General features: G+C 42.1%; 1 non-coding gene across 1 annotated transcript; it reads right to left on the bottom strand.

The window, feature by feature from the left end:
- Positions 1–810: 810 nt before the first annotated feature.
- LOC113595694 (small nucleolar RNA SNORA70) lies at positions 811–944 on the bottom strand. Its single transcript, XR_003416265.1, has one exon. It is a non-coding gene; the product is annotated as a small nucleolar RNA SNORA70 (small nucleolar RNA).
- Between the last annotated feature and the right edge of the window lie 24635 nt (positions 945–25579).

Here is a 25579-nt window from a genome sequence, read left to right as displayed (position 1 = left end):
TGCTATTCTCCACTTGCTTAGGGGAAAAAAACAAACAAAACAAACTCAGAACTGTTACAGCAGTCACACGAGAAGGTCACCAGACTGAGGGTGGCTCTGATGGTAGGCCTACATAAACAAACTGAAACCTAAACCAGAGTCAATCCTGCAGATGCCTCGAGGTTAAGAGGAACAACCAATCACAAACCGCCAGCTAGGCTTTCCCAAGTAACGCACTCCTTAAGTTATAGCCAATGCAATCATTTCCTTGTTTTGCTTCTCTCCGAAAACCTTTCCCCTCGTTCCCACCAGTAGGGTGCTTCTAACTGCTTCCAGTCTGGCACTGCCTGATTCAAATCAATGTTAGCTCAAATAAACCCTTAACATTTTAATATACCTCAGTTTATTTTTGTTCTTGTTGCTGTTGTTGCCAGAAAGTAGGATCCATCAACCGGCATGAATAAGGAGGGGGCAGCACTGAGGTTGTCATGAGTGCGGGGCCCACCATTTGTCCTGGGGGCCACAATTAGGGATGTCTTTGAACCCATAGCCATCTGGGATGAGCCGCTTCTGCGCCACCACGTTTTCGAATTTCTCCTCACTTCTTGGAGATGTGGATCTTCCGGCAGCCAGGGAACCTGAACTTGGCCCTGCATAGGGCCGGCCTCAGTTGCATGCTCCCTTTTCTGCAGCTTGACATGGATGGACGTGACGACTGCCAATGCGGACCTAGGCCACTGTGCCCTGGGGATTTCCAAAGTCACCTCGCTTACCTGTCTAGAGCCCAGATTGGAGACAGCATGAGGCCAGACATGAATGTCCACTGCAAAGGGCTGTCTCCAAGGTCCCTTAGGGCAACCCCAACAAGCAACAGGCTGCGTACACTACCCAGGAGGCTACTGTTTTCGGCCACGGCCCAGCAGGCCCCCGTGGGGAAAGAGCACAGTTGGCTTAACTAGCGGCAGACTCTCTTTATCCTCCATGCCTCCTTCTCATACCTCCATTCCAGTCCAGTAGTAAATCCCTTATCTTCCAAATATATGCAGAATTCAATCATTTCTCATCTTTGCTATCAATACCACCCCAGGGCTTGGTCACCTTCACCTCTTGGCTATTTTGGCAACAGTCTCCCAGCCAGTCTGCTTTTGTGTCTTCCTGCCTTGGTCTGCTTGCTTCTTTTTCTTTCTTTCTTTCTGTCTTTCTTTCTTTTCTTTTCTTTTTTTTTTTTTTTTTTAGCCCTCAGGGTTCATTTATTGATTTATTTATATAAGTAAAATACACAGGTACAGGCTATGAAATGTGAGAACTCTTATGTGAACAAATTATGCCATTCTCTCACCAACAAACATTTTGTGGCTTGCCATAGACTTTAGAACAAAAATATGTCATCCCCAAAGACCTTAAAAGTAGTGCAAATCTGTACTTGTATCTCTTCAGTGTTTTTCTTGCCTTTGGAGTATTTCACCTAGTTTGCATCCTGATTATCATGTGAAGACTTTTCTGCTACTTCTGTTCATTATAACGGTTTCTGAAATAAATTTATATTTAAAATATTATTGGATCAAAATTACGACAGACTTACCAGAAATGTAAATTAAATTTGACACTTTATTTGGGGAATTGGCAGAAGAGAAAAATATTTTGAAGTTTGAAATGAGAATACAAATGTTAAAAGAGCAAAAAATAGGGGCGCCAGGGTGGCTCAGTCAGTTGAGTGTCCGACTTCAGCTCAGGTCATGATCCCATGGCTCGTGAGTTCGAGCCCCGTGTCGGGCTCTGTGCTGACAGCTCAGAGCCTGCTTCAGATTCTGTGTCTCCCTCTCTCTCTGCCCCTCCCTGCTCATACTCCCTCTCTCTCTCTCTCTCTCTCTCTCAAAAATAAACATTAAAAAAATTTTTTTAATAAAAGAACATAAAATACCTAAAAGAGTTAAAATATTATGACAAAATATTGGCATTTTGGTTTCCACGAAGAAACCATTGGAGAACAGAGATCGGATAGCAATTATACCTTGAAAGGATAAATGCATTTGAGACAGTCAATTAGAAGCGAGCATGGTGACGGGGCACCTGGGTGGCTGAGCCCATGTAGCCTGAACTCTTGGTCTCAGTTCAGGTCTTGGTCTCAAGGTCGTGAGTTGAAGCCCTGCACTGGGCTCAATGCCCAGCGTGGAGACTGCTCAACCGAGGCTGGTTGTCTCGCGGCTTCGAAGAATGAAGAGGTGGACACAAAATGAGCAGCAGGCAAAATTTTATGAGAGTATGAGATTAGAAAATAAGAATAGTATGAAAGCTCTCTTTGAAGAGGCGACGTTCAAAAGTAAATGCCCATGGTCTGCTTTCAACACAGCACGTAAAAGGAGCCTATTAAACAGAAGTCAGATTACATCAATTTCTGCTTTAGATCTTCCAGCTCCTGTCTCACTCAGCATGAAAGCAAAATCTTGGTGTCCACCAGCCACAACAGCCATACCCCCTAGTCCCTCTGTTCTTACCTGCTCATCTCTCCCCTGGCCACTCACTCACGCCACACTGGCCTCTTGCCAGCCTAGAACATACCAAGTACACCCTTCATTCATGGCCCTTGCAGGGGTTTATACTTCTTCCTGGAACATTCTTTCCCTAGAGTTCCAAACAGCTTCCTCCCTCAGCCTGTCAGATCTTCATTCAGAAGTCTCAATGAGACCTTCTCTGAACACACTATTTAAAACTACAACCCCTCAGACAAAAGAGCTGAAGCAAACGGGCAAAAGATCTAAATGGACAACTTTGCAAAGGAGGTACGCCGATGGGAAGTACGCACAAGAGAAGATGCTCAGCATCATATGTCACTAAGAAAATGCGAATTGAAGGAAAGATGAGATCCCACTACACATCGACTAGAAGGGGCTAAAATTTCAAAAATTATGATAAGAACTGACAGCATCAAATGCTGGTGAGGATGGGAAACAATAGGAACCCTCATTCATTGCTGGTGGGAATGCCACATGGTACGGCCAGGAGCACTGGAGGCGATGGCCCACACCTGTAGTCCCAGCTGCTTTGGAGACAGGAATTTCACTCGAGCCTAGGAGTTCTGGGCGGTATAGCACACTGTGCCAATCCGGTATCTGCACCATGTTGGGCTTTAACACAGCGACCTCCCGGGAGCGAGGGGGGACCATCAAGTTGCTTAAGGAGGGCTGAGCTAGCCCAGGTCAGAAATGCAGGAGGTCAAAACTCCCATGCTCATTAAACCGGTACAGCCGCTTGGGAAGGCAGTTTGGCAGTTTCTTACAAAGCTAAGCATAGACTTAGCATGCCAGCAATCGCACTCCTAGTTATTTACTCAAATGAGTTGAAAACTTTTGTCCACACAAAAATCTGCACGTGGATATTTATAGCAGCTTTCTTCACAGTTGTCGAAAATTGGAAGCAGCCAAGATATTCTTCAATAAGTGAATGGATAAACAAACTGTGGTACATCTGTACAATGGAACAGTATTCAGGGATAAAAAGAAAGGAGTGATCAAGCCACAAGGAGACACATAGAAAACTTAAAGGCATATTTCTTTTTTTTTTTTTTCTAATTTTAGAAAGAGTGAGCAGGGGAGAGCAGCATAGGGAAAGATAGAGAGAGAGAGAGAGAGAGAGAGAGAGAGAGAGATCCTCAAGCAGGCTCCACACTCAGCACAGAGCCCAACACAGGGCTTGAGAGCCTGACACAGGGCTCGATCCCATGACCCTGGGATCATGACCTAAGCCAAAATCAAGAGTCAGATGTTCAACCAGCTGAGCCACCCAGGCTCCCCTAAACGCATATTTCGAAAGTGAAAGAAGCTATTTGAAAAGGCTACATGTGGTATAATTAATTCCAAACCTCACATTCTGGAAAAGGCAAAAATGTAGAGATAGAAGGATCTGTGATTGGCAAGGATTAAAGGGAATGGAGAGCTGAACAAGTGGAGAACAGGGAATTTTTAAGGCAATAAAACTATTCTATGTAATACAGTAATGGTGGACACATGACATTATGCATTTGGCAAAACCCATAAAACTGTACAATACAAAGAGCAAACCCTAAAATGTACATTATGGACTTCAGTTAATTATCATGTGTTACTCCACATGCCAACTAACTTGGATGTAAATCATAAAAAATAAATTATTAGATTAAAATAATAATAATAATGTGTTACTACTGGCTCATCAATTGTAGCAAATGTATCACATTAATGAATGATGTTAATAAAAAAGAAATCGTTTGAAGGACACATATGGGAAGTCTGTACTCTATGCTCAGTTGTTCAGTAAACCCAAAAATATATGCACAATATGCACAAAAGACATGACGAATATATACTATGTATTTAGGTATATATCCTGTGTTATATATATATTTTCTTTTTATGAAAGAGAGAAAGAGAGAGAGAGAGTAAGCCGGGAAGGGGGAAGGGAGGGAGAGAGAAAGAGAGAGAGAGAAAGAATCTTAAGTAGACTCCACACCCAGCCCAGAGCCCAAAGGGCTCGATCCCACAAACCATGAGATCATGACCCGAGCCGAAATCAAGAGTTGGATGTTCAACCAACTGAGCCACCCAGGTGCCCCTATATTTTCTATGTAATACAGCATATCTAATTGTAATAGATATTACAAATAGATACAAATTACAAATAGATACATATCTAATTGTAATTACCCAAATCTCAAAACGTAACAATTATACAACACTATTAAACGGGCGCCTGGGTGGTGCAGTCGGTTAAGCGTCCGACTTCAGCCAGGTCACGATCTCGCGGTCCGTGAGTTCGAGCCCTGCGTCAGGCTCTGGGCTGATGGCTCAGAGCCTGGAGCCTGTTTCCGATTCTGTGTCTCCCTCTCTCTGCCCCTCCCCCGTTCATGCTCTGTCTCTCTCTGTCCCAAAAATAAATAAACGTTGAAAAAAAAAATGTACAACACTATTATCTAATTCACACAGTCCATATTCAAATAACATCAATTGTCCCAATAATGTTTTTTATAGCTTTTTTTTCCTAATCCAGGACCCGGTCCACTGCATTTAGTAATCTGGAAGAGGTCCTCAGTCTTTTGTTGGTGGTCGTGGTGGTCTTTCTTTACCTTGACATTTTTTAAGAGTTGAGGCCAGTTCTTTCGCAGATATCCCTCAACTTGTGTTTGTCTCTTTCCTCACGGTCAGATTCAGATTACGCATTTTGGGCAGGAATCTTACAGAAGTGGTGTGCCCTCAGAGCATCATATCAGGAGATATAAGACGTTGGTCTGTCTCAATGAGGGTGATATGACCTGGGATGCCCACATCCATCAGATTTCTCCCAAAAAGGGGAATTTTGTATATTTCATTCACTGCCATATTCCCAGAGCCTAGAGTAGTGCCTGATATAGGCACTGAAAAAGAACACGTTGAGTCAATGACTAAATGACTTCAAGTCTGTGGAGCTGAAAAGACAAAGGGGAAGAAGAAGAAAAAGAAGAAAGAGGAGAAAGTCGTAAGCTTGTAGAATAAATGATCAGTATGTACATTTTAGGTTCATAAATATTATTCAGGAGATTTCCAGGACATTTCTATCCAGAGCCATCATACTCCTGCCAGCATAAACTTTATCTTCTAATGTGTTAATGATAGAGACTTGACCTCAATGATAACTCATTTTAAGATGATCCTCATTTTGGGGGCACCTGGGTGGCCCAGTCGGTTGATCATCTGACTTCAGCTCAGGCCATGATCTCCTGGTCCATGAGCCCCACATTGGGCTCACTGCCGCCAGCGCAAATCCTGCTTCGGATCCTCTGTCTCCTCTCTCTGCCCCTCCTCCGCTTGCAGTCTCTTAAAAATAAACGTTAAAAAAAAAAGATGATCCTCATTCTTAAAAGCTTTTTCAACTCTTTCAGAAGAAAATCTTCTGTGAAAGGAGCCTCAGAGGCCTGTTTCATAGATTATCAATTTTTATTATGGTATGCCTCAGTGGCAATGTGTGTCGTAGGTAAATGTAATTTACTATTTACCTCAAGATATCTCTAATTTGGTTAATAGTCCCTTGCAATTATAAAGCAAGCAGTGTGAAAGGAAAAATGGTCACATATTCATGCAATGTGTTAAGGAAAGGAAAGAAGGACATGAAAATATTATCATAAAAAATTTTAAAATTATCGGGGCACCTGGGTGGCTCAGTCGGTTGGGCGACTGACTTCACCTCGGGTCATGGTCTCACGGTTCGTGGGTTTGAGCCCCGCATCCGGCTCTGTGCTGACAACTCAGAGCCTGGAGCCTGCTTCTGATTCTGTGTCTCCCTCTCTCTGCACCTCCGCTGCTTGTGCTCAGTCTCTCTCTGACTCCCAAAAAATAAATAAATGTTAATTTTTTTTTTAATTTTGTTTTTAATTTTAACATTATCAACTAGACAAGCAAAAATCAATTCCAATTGGTTCGGTGTCCATCAACACAAGCCAGTGAAAAGGAAAACTCTGTGAAGCATTTTGTTTTCAATCATTTTTTTTTTGAAATTTATTGTCAAATTGGTTTCCATACAACACCCAGTGCTCATCCCAAAAGATGCCCTCTTCAATGCCCATCACCTACCTCCCCTCCCTCCCACCCCCCATCAACCCTCAGTTTGTTCTCAGTTCTTAAGAGTCTCTTATGGGGACGCCTGGGTGGCTCAGTTCTTAAGAGTCTCTTATGCTTTGGCTCTCTCCCTCTCTAACCTCTTTTTTTCTTCTTCTTCTTCTTCCCCTCTCCCCATGGGTTTCTGTTTCCAAACGTATTTTAAAAGCGATGTGGAAAGTGAAATTTTTTAAGCTTGGTTTTTAACTATCACCATAATTAATCATCAGGCTTTAATGTAAAGAAGGTTTTTTTTTTCTCTTTTGATTTTTTAAACATTCTACGGAGACTTAAATTGTCTCTGCTGTTACCAGCCTTTTCCCAGCTCCCTACGATGGGGTGGGAGGAGCCTTTACAAACAGGTCTGTGACACACTGACATTTCAAAGCCAATCCTTCTTTTAAAAAAAGTCTTGGGGGGGGGTGGCGCCAGGATGCCTTAGTCAGTTCCAAGCACCCGACTTGGGCTCAGGAGTTCGACCCCACATGGGGACTCTCTGCTCTCAGCGTGGAGCCCACTTTGGATCCTCTGTCTCCCTCTCCCTGTCCATCCGCTGCTCTCACGCCCACCTGGGTGAGCTCTCTCTCTCTCTCTCTCTCTCAAAACTAACCAAACATAACAACAAAAAAACCCCACCTCTCCAGGTTCATTGCTTCAGTAGAACAGGGATAGAACATTTGTGTGCAGTCATTTCTCACCTTCATTTGGGAGTTCATTATATAAACAGATAATGACACACTCCCCGGAGAACACTTGACTGAATGCTACATGTGTCTTTTCTCATTTGTAAATTCGTTTGTAAGCAAAATGCAATTCTTTTTGCCTGACATAAATTGGAATGAGATCAAATCAAGTCCGTTTGCTAATTGTGTAAAATTTGGATATAGGTTCCTATTTCCTAAATGTTTCCTCATACTTCTTCAAGTTAATTAATGTTTGGCAGACAAACTTATTTGCCCCAATATGATTAGAAAGGGAGTAAGCTTACAAGTGACACGTGTAGCAAAAAAAAATTTTTTTTAATTCTAAAAATTTAGGGCTCCTGGGCGGCTCAGTCAGTCGAGCGTCCAATTCTTGTTTTCAGCTCAGGTCATGATCCCAAGCTTGTGAGATCGAGCCCTGCACCGGACTCTGCACTGGACACGGAACTTGCTTGAGATTCTCTGTCTCTTGCTCTCTCTCTCCCTCCCTCCCTCTGCCACACTCTCTCTGTCTCTCTCTTTTTTTTTAATGTTTATTTTTGAGAGAGAGAGAGAGAGAGATAGCAAGCATGAGTGGGGGAGGGGCAGAGAGAGAAGGGGACAAAGGATCTGATGTGGGCTCTGTACTGACAACAGAGAGCCTCACATGGAGTTTGAACTCCCAAACTGTGAGATCATGACCCGAGCCGAAGTTAAACGCCCAACTAACTGAGCTACCCAGGTGCCCCTCACTCTCTCTGTGTCTTAAAATAAAATAAAATAAAATAAAATAAATTATAAAATTCTAGGGGTGCCTGGGTGGCTCCGTTGGTTGGGAGCCTGACTTCAGCTCAGGTCATAATCTTGGCTCCTGAGTTAGAGCCCCGCATTGGGCTCTGTGCTGACAGCTCGGAGCCTGGAGTCTGCTTCGGATTCTGCGTCTCCCTGTCTCTCTGGCCCTCCCCTGCTCGTGCTCTGTCTCTCTCTCTCAAAAATAAATAAACATTAAAAAAATAAAATAAAATAAAATTCAAAAACTTTAGTGCAGGCATGATTAAAGGAGGATTCCATGCATATTTACATGTCATCTAGAGAAAAAAAATCACCTGTATAAGAATAATTTACATTCAATGGTGGCATGTCACTTAAATTAACGATTTTACTCCCACCAAATACTCTGCTCAATACCAATTTAATCTCCTATGCTTCTAAGTCCTTACAGTTTCATTCTTGTGTGACATTTAGACAGCATTCCTTTTTCCGTCCTTGGTCATTCTTTCAACCTAAATATTTCAGGAAAGATATTTGTGTGGTATTATCAAAAGCAAATGAAACACATTCAGGCCCTAGCCCGCTCAAATCGAGCCAGAGTGACCACTGTTTCGTTTCTGATGGCGATTTTCATATCGCAGACCAAAGGCACCGTTTTCCACTTAGTCGCTGTGGACAATCAGTCAGGCACTCTAACACCTGGGATCTTTCCACATTTTCCTTAACAGCTACAACCACCAAACCCTCAACCCCTGCCATCCTGGTTAGAAACAACAAGCACCGCTCCCAACCATCTCCCGGTGCCATTTTTATATACCGGCAGCCCACAGGGAACAGCACATAATAACCTCCGCCTCCTCTCACCTCCCACTCCCTCCGCTAAGGGACGGAACACCAAAGAAAGTGAACAAGTGGATAAGCCAATTTAAGCAATTGTGGGTGAAGTCTGAAATCTGTCTGAAGACGCAAAAGCTTCCACACTCAGACCCCAAAACCATGGAAACCCTCGGTTCCTATGCGAAATGCCGTGGCACTCTGAATCTATACTGCCAGTCTGCCCTTCACCATGTATTTTTTTTTTTATTTTATTTTATCCGAGGGAGAGACTGCCCGCGCTCATGCGCAGTCAGGCACACGCCAACCATGATGCGTGTGTGTGAGTGGTGACGCATGCGCGTGAGCGGGAGGGCGAGCGTCTGAAGCAGGCTCCGTGCCCCGCGCACCAGCGAGGAGCCCACGTGGGGCCCCATCCCGTGACCGAGAGATCACGACCTGAGCCAAAGTCAAGAGGGGGACACCCAGGTGCCCCTTCGCGTAACCGTATTGTTAACTGATACTGTTGGTTCTCTTTACCCATGAGTCTCCATGTTTTCTCAGTCCTTAAGAAAGAGGAAGACCTTTGCAAAATAATTTCATGTCAGGAAGATTTGTTTGTAAGTTGTATTTTTAGAGACAAAGCCGAATTGAAATCAGCCACTGGGCCTCAAAATCTAAAGCATTCTTGCAATACATTTAATCAATCACTATGAAGTACTTAATTAGGTCAACTTGGTACTGTGTATTCTGGAAAGATCTTGGTATTTGGTCACTTGTTTATTTTCTGTTTCCCACACTGGAATGAAAGCTCAGTAACTTTAGGGACTTTTTAAAAAAATCTTTTCCTCTGCTTTATCTGCTACACCTAGAACACAATAGGAGCTCAATAAATATTTACAGAATGAATAAAAATGTGGCAGCCGCTAGCAAAATTCTTTTAAGCTTATTTATTTACTTAAGTCATCTCTGTATCCAACATGGGGCTCAAACTCGCAGTTCCCAGATCAAGAGTTGCTTGCTCTTCTGACTTAGCCAGCCAGGTGCCCTGCAAAATGTTTTTCTCACTCTAGAAAGCTACCCGAGTGTCTCTTTGCTGGCCATAAAATACCAAACTGTTTTACCTGAGTCGCTATGCCATTGCTTTATGGAGTTTGAACAACAGTGCACTAACAAACAGCCTCAAAGATATTCCCATGACTACAATTTGCTTATGTCACCGAGGTTATTCCTTGGAGTACTCACATAACTCCCTTGATGCAAATCTAAGACATGCACAAGAGGTGAGTTTAGACCAGCCAATAACTCTTGGAAACCTTTACAAGATTTTTTTTTTAATTTTTTATTTTATTTCGGAGAGAGAGAGAGTACATGCACAAGTGGGAGAGAGAGGCAGAGGCAGAGAGAGAGAATCTCAAGCAGTCTCCATGCTCAGCGCAGAGCCCAACGCAGGGCTTGATCCCACGACCCTGGGATCACGACCTGAGCCGAAATCAAGAATCAGACGTTCAACTGACTGAGCCACCCAGGCGCCCCTACAAGCTTTAAAATTATGATGTTAAAACAGGAACTAACAGTTACTGTGACATGATTTGGGTTACCCCCCGTTCAAAATATGGGCATCAGCAGATGCACAGTGGAAGTGCTGAGCTAAGCTTGGCATTCTTGAAAGCGGAGCCAAATAGGGATTTTCTGTAGGTGCTGTCAGCCCAGAAATGGAATTAGGCAATTTTAACCCATCCATGCCACCCTCTCTCTGCCCGCTTAGAGACCCATGGAAGCAGGACCAGCTCTGCCAGATGGTGGTTCATAGAACAATTGGTTCTTATGTATCTAACCTGTTTATACATACCAATCCTCCCACTTGCTATCAATGCTTCTCCTCGGTCGAACCTTACCCAGGTTTCTGGGGGCTTCTTCTCTTCTCAGAGACTATAGGATGCTATTTTCACTGGATTTTACTCAAATGGAAACGGGTCAAATTGTTTTCCAAACTTGGCTGACCCTAAGAATCTCTGGAATATTTATTTTAAAATGCAGCTTCCAAGGAATGTCCAGAATAATCACAGCTGTGCAGATCAGCATCTTAAACCTCCTGGAAAGCACACAAAGCAACTAGAAAAGCAACAATGAAACACAGAAACAAATACACAATTAGGATATGCCAATGTTTATAGCAGCATTATCCACAATAGCCAAAAGTTAGAAACAATGGAAATGCCCACTGAAAGATGAATTGATGAACCAAATGTGGCATATACGTACAATGGAATATTATTTGGCCTTAAAAAGGAAAGCAATTCTGATACATGTTACAACGTGGATGATTCTTGAAAACATGCTAAGTGAAATAAGCCAGACACGAGAGGACAAATACTGTATGATTCCACTTATATGATATAGCTAGAGTAGCCAAATTCATAAAGAGAGAAAGCAGAACAGGGGATACCAGGGGCTCGGGGGCAGGGTGGGACTCTCCAAAGAGTCACAAAAAGAATCCTAATATGTGGGGGCAGTTCTTGTGGCAACGGAGAAGGAGAGAGCCTTTGGGTTATAAGCCCGCAAACACTACCCTAACCTGCCTGTCTTGCTGTGCAATAATCTGCAAACGATGGCTTGTGAAAATCTAACACATTCGTTGTTAGGCAGTAAAAAAAAAAGGTTCTATCACAGCACTGATACAAATGTACTTTTTCAAAATGTGAAGATAATTCCAAACTTATGAACCAGGGGGAAAACTAGCTACCAAGAAATAGGTGAGGGGTGCCGGGCTGCCTCGGTCTGAAGAGCACACAACTCTTGATCTTGGGGTCGTGAGTTCGAGCCCCACACTGGGTGCAGAGATGACTCAAATAAATAAATAAAAACCTAAAAAAAAAGAAATCGGTGAAAGTGGTAAGCATAGCATAACCTATAGACATGTTGAATCACTATGTTGTTCACCTGAAACTACCGTTACATTGTGTGTCAAACATACTCAAATTTAAGAACGAAATTGTTTTTAAAAAAGAGATATAACCAAAATTTTCACCAGGAAGTTAAGAAATATAAATGAAGTAATTGCATACCTGGAAGACATACGCAAAGCAGAAATACAACAATTTTGGAAAGACTTGATGAGACAATCCTAGGAGATAAAATGTAAACTGAAAGAAGGACACAGAAAAAGTAAGGCCAACAAATGTGAGGATGAGACAGCAGAAACACAGGGAGAACAGACACGGAAGAAAAATACAGTAAGTGTCCTAAAGTATAAAAAAATAAGAAAAGTGGAGCACCTGGGTGGCTCAGTTGGTAGAGCATCTGACTCTTGATTTCACCTCAGGTCATGATCCCAGGGTTGTGGAATCGAGCCCTATGTTGGGCTCCATGCTGAGTGTGGAGCCTGCTTAAGATTCTCTCCTTTCCCCGATTGCGCGCGCGCTCTCTCTCTCTCTCTCTCTCTCTCTCCCTGTCTAAATTTTTTTAAAAAAATAAGAAAAGCAAAATAAAGATCTTACTTTTTTTAAAATAAAGATTATAATGGAGACAGCATTATCTAGAACACAAGGAGTGTCAACATTTGCACAATTTAAGTCCTTGAAGAAGAAAACCAAAATAATGCAATAACAAATAGTTCCAAAAGATTCAAGAAAATGTTCCTGAAACAAATGAGGATGTGAGTGTACTTACTGGAAGGACTTAATAAGTACCAGGGAAAACTCATCCAAAAAGGCATATCCTAATAAAGTTATTGGACTGAAAAAATTAAATCATTCATACAGGAGAAAGTCAGGAGGCCTCATATTTCTCCCTATCAACATTCATTTCCAGAAGACATTGGGAATTTGACTGGATCCAAATTTCAGTCCTTAGGGTGCTGACTGGATTTGATAATTCACTGAGTAATTACTTAATTCAACAAACATTTTTTTTCCTTCACCACTTCCTTTACCTCCCATTTTTTTTAAAGAAATGCTCTTTAAAAAAAATTTTTTTTTAATTTTAGAGAGTATGGGGAAGTGGGGCAGAGGGAGAGAGAGAGAGAGAAAGAGAGAGAATCCCAAGCAGGCTTCACACTCAGCTCAGAACCCGACACAAGGCTCAATCCTACTACCCTGGGATCACGACCTGAGCCAAAACCAAGAGTCGGACCCTCAACTCCAGTCACCCCCAAACATGTAAACAAATTATCACAATACAATATGATAAGAGTCAAAACTCAAGATGGAAACAATAGGAAAGGTATGTTCAGGAATGGCAAGAATTTCAGGGAGAGGTGGAAGACCTTGGGACAGTTTATTATGAAATTTGACTTAATTGTAGGTGACAGAAAGTCAATGGAGGAAAGTTAGCTTTGGAAGTACTAAGGAGAAAGCGTTTGTGTGTGTTGTCTGTGTGTACGGGGTGGGAGGGGGAATATGATTCTTATTGGACCTCAGATGCACAAGGATGAGTTAATCATACTGAACAGGTCGTGCATGGCCTATTATTATTTTTTTGTCCAGACAAAACTTTCTAATTTATTCTCTTTGTATCCTCATATTCATCTCTTTCATGCCCCTTAACTCCTACTATATGCAATCATATAACATGCAATGATATTTTCGTTTATGTGTGTTTGTGTTCTTCTTTGTGTGTGTTCTTACAAAATGTGCATACCTTGGGTGCCTGGGTGGCTCAGTGGGTTAAGCGTCAGACTCTTGATTTTGGCTCAGGTCACGATCTCACAGATCTGTACAGTGCTGGCAGTGCAAGAGCCTACTTGGGATTCTCTCTCTCCTCCTCTCTCTGCTCCTCCCTCACTCACGTGTGCTCACTTTCTCACTCTCTCTCTCCCTCTCAAAATAAATAAACTTTTTAATATTTTTATGTTTATTTATTTTTGAGAGAGAGGGACAGAGCACAAGCAGGGGAGGGGCAGAGAGAGAGGGAGACACAGAATCCCAAGCAGGCTCCAGGCTCTGAGCTGTCAGCACAGAGCTCGACGTCGGGCTCGAACTGTGAGATCATGACCTGAGCCGAAGTTGGGCGCTCAACTGACCGAACCACCCAGGTGCCCCAAATAAACTTTTTTTTAAATGTGCTCATCTTTTATTTCTTATTTTAATTTCAGTATAGTTAAAATACAGTGTTATATTAGTTTCAGGTGTACAATATAGTGCTTCGACAATTATATACACTTCTCAATGCTCATTGTGATAAATGTTCTCTTAACCCCCATCACCTATTTCTCCTATTTCATTCTCCCCACTCTCCTTCTCTCTGGTAACCGTCAGTTTGTTCTGTATAGTTAAGAATCTGTTTCTTGGTCTGTCACTTTTTTTCTTTGTTTATTTGTTCTGTTTCTGTTTCTGTTCTGTTTAAATTACACATATGAGTGAAATCATATAGTATTTGTTTTTCTCCGACTAACTTATTTCACTTAGCATTATACTCTCTAGGTCCATCCACGTTGTTGCAAATGGCAAGATTTCATTCTTTTATGGCCAAGTAACATTCCATTGTATGCATATACCACATCTTTTTTATCCATTCATCTATGGATGGACACTTGGGCTGCTGCCATAATTTGACTACTGTAAATAATGCTGCAGTAAACACAAGGGTGCATATATCTTTTCAACTTCAGTGTTTTTGTATTCTTTGGGTAAATACCCAGTAGTGGAATTACCAGATCATATGGTAATTCTATTTTTAATATTTGAGGAAACTTCATACTGTTTTCCACAGTGGTTGCAACAGCTTGCATTCCCACCATTAGTGCACAAGAGTTCCTTTTTCTCTATATCTTGCCAGCACTCATTTCTTATGTTTTTGATCTGGGCCATTCTGTCTGGTGTGAGATGATATCTCATTGTGCTTTTCATTTGCATTTCCTTGATGATTGGTGATAGTGAGCACTTTGTCCATGTGCCTTTGGCCATCTGTATGTCTTCTTTAGAGAAATGTCTGTTCGTATCTTCTGCCCATTTTTTCTTTTGTCTTCTGCCCATTTTTAGATTATTTGTGGGGTTTTTGGTGCTGAGTTGCATAAATCCTTTATATATTCTGGATAGGAACCCTATATCGAATAGAAACGTGCATGTATTTTTAATTAATGTAAATGGTAGGGTGTCACGTAACTCATTCTCTTTTACTTGTTTTTTTCTAAACATTATGATTTTAAAATGTATCCATATGGCAGTGTGTATAGCCAATCTGTTTATTGTAATTGCTATACCGTACTTAAGGGTATACATCCATCGGGGCACCTGGGTGGCTCAGTTGGTTTAGCTTCTTCTTTGGCTCAGGTCATGTGCCATCAGCACAGAGCCTGCTTTGGATCCTCTGTCCCCCTCTCTCTCTGCCCCTCCCCTGCTTTCTCTCTCTCCCTCTCTCTCTCTCTCTCTCTCTCTCTCTCAAAAATAAATAAACATTTTTTTTAAAGGGGGTGTACATCCATCAAATTTTACTATCCATTCTCCCAGTGATGAACACCCAACTCCTCACTAATACATGGGGGGAGAAAAAGCTTCACAGAACATCTCTTATGTGTCCCGTTATACATCTGTATAACAATTCCTTTGGTATATATACTCATGAGCAGAATTATGGTCACAGGGCCTGCTTATACTTAATTTGACTACATAGTGCCAGGTTGCCCTCCAAAACAGCCACACCACTTCACACTTTCAACAGTAATGCAGGAGAGTAACTGAACTCCCTCACCCCACCTACGCTTTCTAATACCTGCTGGTCCCATCACTGTAAACTGACATTTCATTGCTGTTCATTCATTTTGAGAGGGGTGGGGGGAGAGGGCGAGCAGGGGAGGGGCAGAGACAGAGGGAGAGAATCCCAAGCACGTTCTGTGCTGACAGAATGCACCCCTTCCTTGCTGTTTTTATCTGCACCTCACTGATCACCGATGAGGAGCTTCTCTTCATATGCTTATTAGTTATTCGAGTTTCCTCTTCTGGAAGCTTCTGTGGCCTACTTTTTAATCCTCAGTCCTTTTTTTCCCCCCATTAGGGTTGCTGCCTTTTACAGAAGTATCTTTAAGTATTCTATATATTAATCCTTAGGTAGGTTTAGATATTACAAATGCCTTTTCCTTATTGTTTCCTCTGTTAACATCTTTTACAGAAATACTCAGTTTTGATATAATCCCATTTGTCAATTTTTTTTCCTTATAGTTGAGGCTTTTGCTTTATTTTTTTTTAAGTCCCCTCTGACCCCAAATCACAAAGTTATTGTCCTACATGTTCTTCTATTAACTTTGTCATTTTACCTTCTGCATTTAGATCCTCAAGCCATCCAGAATCCACTCTCCCGTGTGGTGTTAGGTGGGGATCCAATTTCTATTTTCTCTACATAGTGAGCCAATTTTCCCCAAATTACCTTTTTAACAGTGTGTCCTTTCTCTCCGCTGATTTGGGGGCAATTTTTTTTTTTTTTTAATTTAACCCATAGTTCTGCAGAGGAGAAAGCTTGGAAGTAGGGATACCAGGTAAGAGGTATTGCTATCGGCCAGATAGAAATAAGAATTTGACCAAAGACAGTAGTTGGGGTGGGGGCAGCGAGGAGGAGAGAGGGCAGAGAGGAATATCAGATTTGGGAGATATTTCTGAAGTTGGAAATGTGGGATGAGGAGGAGAAAGGAGAAACGACTTCAGTTTTGAACCCCACACATTCTGTGGCTAGAGATACCCCTACTGCCATATGAGCAGGAATGAACAGGTTTGAAGGGAAAAGATGAACACAGTTACAGAGGCGTCAAGGTTGAGGTGCCTGTAGACACGCTTTGTTTGGCCCTGACATTTGAAAAAACGTGTGTATGATTAAATAACGTCATTTGGTAACTGAGGGGTTTCATTTAAAATCTGAATTCATAGGTGCCTGGGTGGCTCAGTAGGTCGAGGGCGTGACTCTTGATTTCAGCTCAGGTCGTGATCCCAGGGTCGTGGGATTGAACCCTGCATCAGGCTCCATGGAACCTTAAGATTTCTCTCTCTTTCTGCCCCTCTCCCCTGCTCACTCTCTCTAAAAATGTGAATGAATGAATGAATGAATGATAAATAAAAATCTATATTCAGCTATTTACTTTCTTCTTTTTTAATGTTTTCAATATTTTTTTTAATTTACATCCAAGTTAGTTAGCATATAATGCAATAATGATTTCAGCAGTAGAATCCAGTGATTCATCCCCTACGTATAACACCCAGTGCTCATCCCAACAAGTGTCTTTAATGCCGCTTACCCATTTAGCCCATCCCACTTGCCCATTTAGCCCATCCCACTCACTCACAACACCTCCAGCAGCCCTCAGTTTGTTCTATATTTAAGAGTCTCTTATATTCTGTCCCTCTCCCTCTTTTTGTATTATTTTTTTCTTCCCTTCTCTTTTGTTCATCTGTTTTGTATTTTAAATTCCTCATGAGTGAAGTCATATATTTGTCTTTCTCTAATTTCGCCTAGCATAATACCCCCTAGTTCCATCCACATTGTTGCAGATGGTTTTCTTTTTTAATTTTAGAGAGACAGCACAAGCAGGGGAGAGGGACAAAGGGGGAGAATCTCAAGCAGGCTCCACACTCAGCACAGAGCCTGACATGTGGCTTGATTTCATGAACTGTGAGATCATGATCTGAGCTGAAATCAAGAGTTGGACTTAACTGACTGGGCCCCCCTGGCACCCCTCTATTTCCAATTTTTAATTATATTTTTTCTAGCTATCATTTGCTAACAATTACTGTGGAGCTTTACACGCATTTTCTCTTTAAACTCTGTTAAGAAACTTCTTGTAAGACAGATACTCTGCCCACTTTGCAATAAGGAGATACAGGTCAGAATAGTTAAGTGGCCGAGCCAGGATTCAAATCAAGTCTGTTCCATGGCAAACAGCTTGCGTTTTTACTACCTCATCACTCTATAGTACCAAGATCACAATCCCAAATGTCTATAGAACTGAGGGGCCAGTGCAGACGGCAGGGCTCCCAGAAACTTGTGCTATCTGAAGTGTTGGGAACTGGTGATTGGCCCCACTAGGTGAAGCCAGGAGTTGTGATCTTTAGAAAGCAGCTGAATATAGGGGCGCCTGGGTGGCTCAATCAGTTGAACCGCGGACTCTTGATTTCCACTCAGGTCATGATCCCATGATCACCTGTCAGTGCAGAGCCTGCTTAGGATTCTCTCTCTCTCTCCCTCTCTCTGCCCCTCCCCACATGCTCTCTCTCTATCAAAATAAATACATAAACTTTTCTTTTTTAATTGGAGGGGCCCCTGGGTGGCTCAGTCAGATGAGCCTCCAACTCAGGTCATGATCTTGCGGTTTGTGAGTTCAAGCCCCTCATCGGGCTCGCTGCTGTCAGCTTCTGATCTTCTGTCCCCCTCTCTCTGCCCCGTGTCAGGGTCTGTGCTGTTTCTGGAGCCCTCTGTCAGGCTCTGTGCTGACAGCTTGGAGCCCTGGAGCCTGCTTTGGATTCTGTGTCTCCCTCTCTGCCTCTCTCTCTCTCTCTTTCTCAAATTAATAACATTAAAGAAAAAATTGGAAATACAATTCCAGAGCTGAGGAGAGAATCAGAGCTCTGCCATGACTTGGCAAGAAAGTGGGATATAGTTCTGTCCTAGAATTCAGGACTTTCTTGATGGTTGGTTGGAATGTCAGAGCCTCTTCTCTTCCACATCCCAATCCCTGCTTCTCTAAATCCCTAAAAGTTCACACATAGAAAAACCTCAATGAATTTTTGTGGAAGGAAGGGAGGAAGAATGACTGAAGGAGATGGAGGTAAAAAAACGGGCATTTTCTTTCATTTGTAAGACAGAAGAAAAAGGCAAGTTACCAACTTACCTAAGTTTGTAGGTAACTGCAAACCTAGCCCTGCCTTCTTGCCAATAAAAAAGTTTAAGGCATACAGTTGCAGTGCGTACTCCCAGTTCCCAAGAAAAGATTGCAAGAAAACACACACTCATGTTGGCAAAATACATCTCTAAGCCTCCCTGAGCAAAATACTATTTGGACAGTATTTAATAGAAGTATTTGTGGGGTGCCTGGGTGGCTCAGTGGGTTGAGCATCTGACTTCGGCTCACTCAGGTCACGATCTCAAAGTTCGTGGGTTCGAGCCCTATGCCAGGTTCTGTGCTGACAGCTTGGATCCTGGAGACTGCTTTGGATTCTGTGTCTCCCTCTCTCTGCCTCTTCCCTGCTTATGCTCTCTCTCTCTCTCTCTAAGAATAAATAAACATTAAAAAAAATTTTTTTAAAGAAGTATTTGTTATATGTGATTTGTTATATGTAATTAATAATCCAACAAGAATCTACAAAAGAATCCAAAGATATAACATTTTTGAATGTAAAAAGCTTTCAAGAAAAGATGGTTTTGTGGGAGTCTATCTTTTTCTGTCATAATATATATATATATGTAATTAACTTCTGAATTCTCCAGGGCAACATTCAACTCTGTAAACACATTTTTCTCCTGCTTCTGCTAAACACATTTTTAAAATAGCTACACTTACTTTAAATTCATTTCTTTAGAACAACCTGGTATTTGCTCTTTTCACAGGATGTCAAAATTGAGGTTTTAAGTCTTCCAATTTCCTAATAACTGAGTACCAGATGGCACTTGGCTTGTCCTGTCAAATGTGTTTCTGATTTCACTTACTCTTCATAGCTAAGGAAAATGACCATATTCAATTTGCAAATACATTAACTCACATTAAAAAAAAAAAAAAGGGTGGGGGGCCTGGGTGGCTCAGTCAGTTAAGCATCAGACTTCAGCTCAGGTCACGATCTCTCAGTTTGTGAGTTGGAGCCCCGCGTCAGGCTCTGACAGCTCAGAGCCTGGAGCCTGCTTCAGATTCTCTCTCTCTCTCTCTCTCTCTCTCTCTGCCCCTCCCCCACTTGTGCTCTCTCTCTCTCTCTCTCTCAAAAATAAATAAAATGTAAAAAAAAAAATTAAAAAACAAAACAAAACTCAGCAGAGTTACCAAAAATTTTTATGAGTATGTTATTGTAAAATACCATAAATTTTGGAAGGGTAAGTTCTGCAATGCAACTATTTGGCTGAAAATCCCAGATTATTCTTGGAAAGAAACTAGCACCGGAAGAGAAAGTAAAGGGGACTTGACAGGGAAGCAAAAGCCATGAAGAATGTCCTGTTATCACATGAAGGAACAGGCCTCTGGTTGAAAGTCACCTATTATTAAGTACACATGTATTTAAAGTCTAATCGTTTTATGCTGTCTTAACCAAAAGGTCATTATGGTTCCTATTCTCAAGAAGCCAGACTCCAACAGGCATAGAACTGAGAGGGGATTACTGAGGCCATCCAGTTTTGTTTGCTCATTTTCCAATAAGGAAACTGAAGGTCAGAAATGTGACTTGTTTTCGGTGACCACATGATGTGCTCCTTTTGAATCCTTTTGCCTCAGCAGCAACTGCACCAAACATAGGTTATTCATTAAATGGGTGCTAAATTGTGTTTATGAACAAAGAATGGGAAGGGCCAGTCTCACTGTGTTCACATTCTAGATGTAGAGTTTTACCAAAAAAAATTTAAAAACTAAAATGATTTCTAAAAAAAAAAAATTTATATATATATATATATATATATATATATATATATACACATATATATATATACACACTGTGTTACTGAGAAAAACCTTTTTCAAAACTTTTTATTGTGGATTTTTTTTTTTAATGCATGGAAAGAGAACCTAATGAGCCCCCAACTGTCTATCACCTGCCTTAAACAATTATCAACATTCTGAAATTCGTTGTTGTTTTTTTTTAAGTTTTTATTTTAACTCCAGTTAGGTAACATACAGTGCTATGTTAGTCTCAGGTGTACAATATAGAGTTTCAACAATTCTGTACAACACCCCGTGCTCATCACAAGTGCCCGGCTTAATCCCCATCACTTATTTCCCCACTCCCCCACCCCCACTAACCATCAGTTTGTTCTCCATAGTTAAGTCTGTTTCTTGGTTTATCTCTCTTTTTTTCCCCTCGTTTGTTTTGTTTCTTAAAATTCCACGTGAGTGAGATCATATGGCATTTGTCTATCTCTGACTGCCTCATTTTGTTTAGCATTATACTCTCTAGTTCCAACCGTGTCATTGCAAATAGTAAGATTTCATTCTTTGTATGGCTGAGTAATAATCCATTGTACATATGTACCACATCTTCTTTATCCATTCATCTATGGATGGACACTTGGGCTGCTTCCATATCTTGGCTATTGTAAGCAATACTGTTATAAACATAGGGACGCATGTATCTCTTTGAATTAGAGCTTGTGTATTCTTTGGGTAAATACCCAATAGTGCAATTGCTGGATGGTAGGGTAGTTCTGTTTTTACCTTTCTCAGGAAACTCCATCCTGTTTTCCACAGTGGCTGCACCAGTTTGCATTCCCACCAACGATGCGCGAGGTTTCCTTTTTCTCCACATCCTTGCCAATACCTGTTTCTTGTGTTGTTGATTTTAGCCACTCTGACAGGTATGAAGAACATTCTGCCGTTCTTATTACATATACTTCTCCATTTTCTTCTTGCTTTGTTTTGTTTGGCCAGAATATTTTTTAAAAAATTTTTAAGTAAGCTCCACACCCAACATGGGACTTGAGCTCAGGACCCAAGATCAAGAGCCAGCCAGGAGCCCCTTGGCTGGAATATTTTTAAAGTGAAACCAAGGTGTATATCATTTTATCTATAAATATTTCTATGTATATCTCTAAGAGATGAGGGTTTTTAAACAACATAACCACAACAACATTATCACACCCTGTAAAATTAACAATGAATTCTTATATAGGCTAACATCTAGTCCAGGAAAAACCACTCTATTAGTATTCACTAATGGATCAAATTCTCAAGTGATAGTCTTTCCCCAAAGTTAAGAATGCAAAGGAAGAGAATTTCAAAACCAAATGTCCCAATCTCAGTGTTTCCTGTACTGCTCTGCAAATACAAATCTGGACACTTAGATTCCAGAAAAGGATAAAAATAGGCTATGAATCAAAACCATTAATCATATCCTGTTATTTTTAGTTATCCATTTCTTCCTGATATTTTAATTCAACATGAGCTTAATATATTTAATCATATTTTTTTCAGGGGAAAAAAAAAGCATTTTTAGGGCAATTATGGAAAATTTTACAAAAGATAAATTTAAAGCTAAAGTAGGGTGATTGTCAGACCCTGCATCCACGACAAGCCATGAGAGGCTTACTTAGTTACTTCAAAAACCCTATGTTAATAGTGTATCCTATGGGGGTGCCTGGGTGGCTCAGCTGGTCGAGCATCCGACTCTTGATTTCAGCTCAGGTCACGATCTTAGGGTCATGGGATGGGGCCCCACATCGGGCTCCACATTGAGTGTGGAACCTGTTTAGGATTCTCTCTCTCCCTCCGTCCCTCTCTAATAAAAAGTGTATCCTATGACTCAACTATCTGCCACGCAGAGGTAGTACAAAACAACAAAACAGCCCCCAAAGACTCACGGCTAGAAATTCAAATATCACACACACACACACACACAAATAAACAGCAATTGGGTGACAGGCCACAATTACTCCCTTTAAAAAATAAAATAAAATTCAACCAACCAAATTCCAAGACCTAATGGGTTTTGCTAAGCAGCTCCAGTGTGGGGAGCTTCTCACCTAGCAAGTAGCAGAGAGTTGTATCTGAAGAAGGTTTTTATAGGAAGGAAGGTGGGGCAGAGTTCTGAGAGTTCAGGCCTGTGCATCTTCCCTCAAGGAGAAGGGCAGGGGTCTTATCATGCAGATTACTTCATCTTCCTTTGGTAGGGGTGGGGTGGGGAGAGAGCACACGTGATAGATTACCTCATTGGTGCCAACCAGAAAAATTCCAGACTGATGGTCTTAAAACTCCACCCCTGGAGAGCTTGAAACTGCAATTAAGTCTTGGTTTGCTGTCCTGAGGGCAAGTGACTTCACCTTGGGCCTCAGTTCTCTTCTTAATACCTCCATGTCAAAGCAGACGCTAATCACAGGGATTTTGACATAGCTTGTAAAATGTTGGGCTCTAAGTAAACACAGTCAAAGCAACAGTGTTTTTCTTCTATTGGCATAAGGACCCTGCCGTACACAGCAGGTACTCAGTAATATTTGATTGGTTTTAATGTTGGAACCAAACTTTTCCAACATAGCAACCATGAAATTCCCGATTATGGAAAATGCAAGGGATACGTATTCTTCCACATCCTGGAACTGAGTAGGAGAAATGCTTTTTCTTACACGTACCTTCCTTCTGCACTCAGTGCATTTTCTGCTGTACCAAATCTATATGCTCCTATTCAGGGTTCATGCTGAATTTGTGTTTGCGTGGGTGAAGACATCCAGCACCCCTCCTTCGCTCCCATTACCAACTTTTGGGGAGCCAGAGGACAGGCCACAGGGCGGGTGAGAATGGGCACATTTCTGGTAATGGGGGCATTTTCTAGATATTGATAGAAAGACACTGATCAATATGTTTACACAGCAAAGTGCTGACTCTTCTAGATAGTTAGCCTGCTTGGTAAGGAGGTCATCCCTCTTCAGATAATTCTATTTCATCTTTTCCTGGCCTGGAATTTACTAGACCTAAGTAGAGTTTATTTTATCATGTATGCTTCTAAATTCCTACCAACTTGTATGCTGGCTCATTCTATCAGCCCACACGTTCCAGTACATTTTCAACCCCAACAATGGTAACATGAATAAAACAATGTCGCTGGACCCTTTCTATGAAGCCTTAGGCTAGATTGCAAGAGGGATGATATGGGCAAATAAATTCATATTACCCAGAACCAGAATCAAACCACCACCACCACCACCAACAAAACAAAACCAAAAAAAAACCCGGATGTTGTCAGTGCGCCCTCTTGCTCCACCATAGACCCCAGCAGTTAAAACCAGAAATAGACTAGACTGCTTAACTCATGCTTAACTAAAACCCTTTGTGCTTATTTCTTATCGCACTTTCTTGAGGCATTGACGGAGATGTTTTGCAAGGCGCAGAACATTCCAGCTGCCAGACTAGAAAAGCCCTGATAGCCACAGGAGGCCTAGAAGACCACACCCCACCATCCCTCCCATTCCTTGAACACATCCCAACCCCCACCAGTGAGCTCATGCTCTCTGCCTGCTCTCTCGCACGTACCCCCCTGAACTTCTCTCTGTCAAACCCTCAGATGTCCATCTTGCCGGTTAAGCCTTGAGCCTGCGGCCTCCCCCTGCTGCTGGCCCCCGAAATAAATTTCTCCCATTCTCTTTCCCAAACCCTCATCTCTTGAGTTACTGGCTTCTCTTTGTGACGTTTGTTCAGCAAGTGTTGGCGAACCCAGCCAGGGGCTGTGCTTTCGATTCGTCTAGCCCCGTCGGGATTCTCCGGGATGGAGCCGTTGGCCCCCGAAGCGCCCGCGGGGTTCACCCGTTTCCCGAGTTAGCTGCCAAGATGGATTGTTTGGTAACAATGTGACCGGATTAAGTTTTCCTCATTAACTATGTCCCTCCCCCAGGCTTCTTTGCGAATAGAAACAGTGCCTTCAGGGGGCGCTTGGGTGGCTCAGTCGTTAAGTTCCACTTGGGCTGAGGTCATGATCTCGAGGGTCCGTGATGAGTTCGAGCCCCGCGACCGGCTCTGTGCTGACAGCGTGGAGCCTGCTTGGGATTCTCTCTCACTCCTTCTCTCTCCCTGCCCCTCCCCACTGGTGCTCATGCTCTCTCTTAAATAAGTTAAGTTAAAAAAAAAAAAGAAGAAGAAGAAGAAGAAGAAGAAGAAACAGTGCCTTCACTATGTTTGCTTTTCCAGAACAGTGCGTGGGTATCACATCAAGAGTTTTTTGTTTGTTTGTTTAAGGGGGGAAGGGCAGAGAGAGAAAGAGAGATTGAGGATCTGAAGCAGGCTCTGTGCACAGATCCTGATGCAGGGCTTGAACCCACGAACCATGAGATCATGACCTGAGCCAAAGTCAGACGCTCAACTGACTGAGCCACCCAGGCACCCCCAAGAGTTTTTTTTAAAACACAGGTCCCCAGGACAATCCCAGACCGTTCTCAGAAACTCCAAGTGAAGAAAAAAAAAAAAAAAAGAACTCCAAATGAGGGGCGTCTGGATGACTCAGTCGGTTAAGCATCTGACTCTTGTTTGAGCTCAGGTCATGATCTCAAGGCTTCATGGGCTCAAACCCTTTGTCAGGCTCTACCCTGATGGTACAAAGCCTGCTTGAGATTCTCTCTCTCCCTGCCCTTCCCCCACTCACACTGTCTCTGTCTCTCTCAAAATAAAAAAAAAAACCCAAGTGAGACCCAAGAATCTGTGTGTGTGTGTGTGTGTGTGTATCTTTTTTTTTTTTTTTTTTAAGTAGGCTGCATGCCCAACATGGAGCTTGAACTCATGACCCTGAGATCAAGAATCACATGCTTTATTAACTGAGCCAGCCAGGTGTCCCAAGAACCTATAATCTTAACAATCCCTCAGGAGTTTATTCTGGGGCCAGCAAGTGTGTAAGAATCATTGCCCAGAGTACCTAGAGGGGCATTCCACATACAGTAGTTTCATATAATTGTTTGATTAATGAATGAATAAGTAAATGAGACCAAACTGGAAATTGGCAAGTCTGTGAATTCTGACCCCACCCACCGTCTGTAGATCTCTGTATCTTTCATGTACCTTCTAAGGTCCAAACTGTGGAAATTGGCAACTCCATGAATTCTGACCCCTTCCACCGTCTACAGGTCTCTGTATCTTCCATGTACCTT

Source organism: Acinonyx jubatus, chromosome E4 (genome assembly GCF_027475565.1).
Source record: "Acinonyx jubatus isolate Ajub_Pintada_27869175 chromosome E4, VMU_Ajub_asm_v1.0, whole genome shotgun sequence".
Lineage (NCBI taxonomy): Eukaryota > Metazoa > Chordata > Mammalia > Carnivora > Felidae > Acinonyx > Acinonyx jubatus.
This window is presented reverse-complemented; position numbering and strand designations above follow the sequence as displayed.